General features: G+C 34.5%; 1 pseudogene; it reads left to right on the top strand.

Annotated features, from left to right (window-relative positions):
* The first annotated feature begins 830 nt into the window (after nt 1-830).
* Nucleotides 831-1,618, top strand: LOC124912969 (annotated as a pseudogene).
* Nucleotides 1,619-3,796: the final 2,178 nt, after the last annotated feature.

Below are 3,796 nucleotides of genomic sequence, written 5' to 3'. Positions count from 1 at the left end.
AATAAATCACGAATAATAAAAAATAAAACACTCTCATTTCATATTTTATTCACTTTGGTAAAACAACTAATCTTCTCACATATCTCATTACATAGTAAACATTTGATATCGTGACCTTACACTTTCACTTTGCTTTATCAAATATTTAATTTATATTTTTTAATATTAAACATCGTGACTTCACACTTTGGTCAATCAAATATTTGATTTATATTTTTTTTATCGAACATTCAATTGTTACCAATCTATTATTCCTCGGCAAATCACATCCTAATCACATTTGGTTAAAATGTTGTATTTATTTTGTTAGATTGCAATTTCAAAACATACATAACCGTTTTAAGTTTGTGGACAGATCAATCCACAATCCGACCCAAGTATCCATTTACTCCCACATATATATATCAAAATTAACCACAACTCTCGACCTAGCAATCCGAATACTTTGAAAATTAAGTATCATTATATATAATTATATATATATATATATAAATTAGTTAGTTAAAAAGTTGAACTTATATTGTTAAAAATATCTCGCGTTCACCAAATTTAGTGTTGAATTTTAAATTTAAAGTCTTATTAGCTAGTTGGTTAAAGATTTGTACTTATTTTTGTTAGGTTACCGAAATATACATATAAAATTTTTAATTTTAATTTTAACAGTTTTAAGTTTATAGACGGGTCAACCCACAATCCGACCCAATTATTCATTTACTCTCACATATATATTTAAATTAACCACAACTCTCGACCCGTAAATCCAGACATTTTGAAAATTAAGCATCATTATTTATATATTTATATATATATATATATATTTGATCAGGAAGATGTTTCGACCCAACAACAACCTAGTGGGGATCTTAAACTTCATCACCTTCCTCCTCTCGATCCCAATCCTCTGGGAAGGAGTATGGCTAAGCAATCAAGGCATCACCGAATGCGAGCATTTTCTAGAAAACTCATTAATAGCACTTGAAGTCTTTCTAATGCTCATTTTCCTAGCAGGTCGAATCGGTGTCTGTTGTCACGTCACCTTGTTACTCTGGGTTTACCTTCTCGTCATGTTCATCCTCATCCTCTTCTGCTTCACCATCTTCGCTTTCGCTGTCACCAACAAAGGAGCCGGTGAAAATCTCTCCAGCAAGGGTTACAAAGAGTATCGTCTCGACAACTACTCAAATTGGCTTCAGAAACACGTTAACAACCCTAAGAATTGGAACAAAATACTGAGTTTTACAAGATAGAAATGTTTACAAGAGCTTGATCAAATCTCAAACCACCCATTTTGATCAGTACTTTAGGGAATACTTATCTTCTCTACCGTCTGGTTGCTGTAAACTGTCGAATGACTGTATATTCGAATATGTAAGCCCTACGAATTGGAATCAAACGGGCAATTCAACCATCGATGATAACCCTAATTGCAAAGTGTGGAGGAATGATGAGAGTTTATTGTGCTATGGCTGTCAGTCTTGTAAAGAGGGTTTGTTGTATAATTTGAAACGTGATTGGGTGGCGATGGTGAACAATATATTCATCGTTTATTCGATTGGCTGCTTTCAGGAACAACAGGAAGGATAATCATCGCCATTATTATCCGACCGGTAAAATATAGTTAGATCATTATTATTATTGTAACCTCTTTATCTCTTCACTAGTGAAAAAGGGATCAAAATCGAGAGTAAAAACTTTCGTTAATGACCCTATATCTCTCGATATAGACTTAATACCGAAAGTTTAAGTACTCTCGTCATCCCTCGGTATTGATATTTTCGGTAAATATAATTGGGTGTTTACCGAGAGATATCATAAATTTTTCGATTTAGATACTCGAGAGAAAAATCGAGAGTTAATTGGAAAGCTTTCGGTTTTTCTTGAAATGGAAAAATCGAAAATTTTCCCTATAATTCTAGGTTTTTCCCTTTTAAGAAAAACCGAAAGATTTTCAATTAACTTTCGGTTTTTCGTTTTGAAATAAAACCGAGAGGTTTATGAAAAACTTTTGGTTTTTCCCTTTGAAGAAAAACCGAAAACTTTCAATATAACTCTCATTTTTTCCTTTTCAAATAAACCCGAGAGGTATATGAAAAACTTTTGTTTTTTCTCTTTAAGGAAAAACCGAAAGATTTTCAATTAACTTTCGTTTTTTCCCTTTGAAATAAACCCGAGAGGATTATGAAAAATTTTCGGTTTTTTCCATTGAAGAAAAAACGAAAGTTTTCCATATAACTCTCAATTTTTCCCTATAAAATGTATAAAATAGGCCGATTGTTTTGTACACAACCAAAACATGTTTAACCAAACCAATATATACAAATAACATTCACAAAGATAATGACCATTATCATTCAAAATTCTAAACCAAATATGTTAGGATCTAGGTCGCGGATGGGGAACCGGGGTCTGGCCGATTAGAACTTTCACTCAACGGTTGGTGTTTAATCCGGTTAGAGATTAACACCGGGGTTTCAATACTACACAAACTGTCACAAACCTTTGAACCGAGTTCAAGTGCGGAAGTGGTTTGTTTCAGGTTGAAGCAGCACACACACAAGATGAATAGGACCGGATTTGGATAAAGTCGGTTTGGAGTTTGGTGGGTCGGTTTGGGATTCAGTAAGTCAGTTTAGGTAGGATCGGTTAGAATGTAAAGCCGATAAAAAGTAAATAACAAGATGGGTTTTTATGAATGTTCGGAGATAAAACTCATACGTCACCCCTTCCTCTCGAAACCGCGAGAAGTATATTCACTAAGGAATACACAAACACAATCCGATCGAGACTTATTTGCTGCTCGATAACACTCGTACAATTCTCACCGAAATTGTAATCTCACTTCAAATAAACACTTAAGCTCTTTTTTAATCTTAGAGAGATAGACTTGTAATAACTCTTAGAACTTGTAGTTGGTGGAACTGCATTTACTCCTCTTTAGCTCCTTCTTTTATAGGTGAAATGTGTCAACGGTCACATTTCCTCTTCTTGAATCTGATTGGTTAAGTAGAGGTTCAGTGATTCAGACCTGGCAGTTTAGGCTTCCAGTGCGTAAGTCAAACCGGCTAGGTTTGTCTTTTACTTAATGTAGCAACTGTCGGTTTGACAATTTACTGCACCTGGAATGTTGCGCCTCTGACTTATCCCAGAGTGGAAAGATCTTCTTCAGGCGGTTTTCTGCAGCCTGTAGAGTATCCCCAGACTTGTATGAATAGAGCAATGTTACAGTCTGTCTCTTTGATATCATCTTCCGCAGATACTCAAGGTGTTTGTTTGCACCGATTTGTAGATTGTACTTAGTTTGATGTTCTTGGCTTCTTTCTCTAAGTAGCTTCTTCATCGGTTTTCTGGATTGATGCATTTCGGTTTAGAATGTCTACCGGTTGTTTGGATTAACTAGATGACTTCAGGTTTTTCATAGCTTCCGGTTAACCGGCTGACTTCCGGTTTTGGTTACATCTTTTGCCTTGTCTTTTAATCGGTCTTGTTTTCCTGATCGGTTAGGTTCTTGGCCGGTTGTGTTGCTTGACCGGTTGGATTACTTGACCGATCCTGATTCTTTAACCGTTCTGCACAGGAAGTTTGTTTTTGTTAAGTTCTATTTAACCGGTCTAATTTTATCTAACAATTTCTCCATTTTTGATTATTTTATTTAAAATATTCAAAATCATGGAAGAATTAAATTATAGGCCGGTTGTTTTAAAAGTTTATTTGGCCGAATTTTTGGAAAATGACTTAGAAGAATTTTTGGAAAAGTTTTGAGAAACTGTGAGAAAAATTTTGAAAAAATTTATCTTAT

This window comes from Impatiens glandulifera, chromosome 8 (genome assembly GCF_907164915.1).
Source record: "Impatiens glandulifera chromosome 8, dImpGla2.1, whole genome shotgun sequence".
Taxonomy (NCBI): Eukaryota; Viridiplantae; Streptophyta; class Magnoliopsida; order Ericales; family Balsaminaceae; genus Impatiens; species Impatiens glandulifera.
The sequence above is the reverse complement of the archived record's forward strand: the minus strand, read 5'-3'. Positions and strand labels throughout refer to the sequence as shown.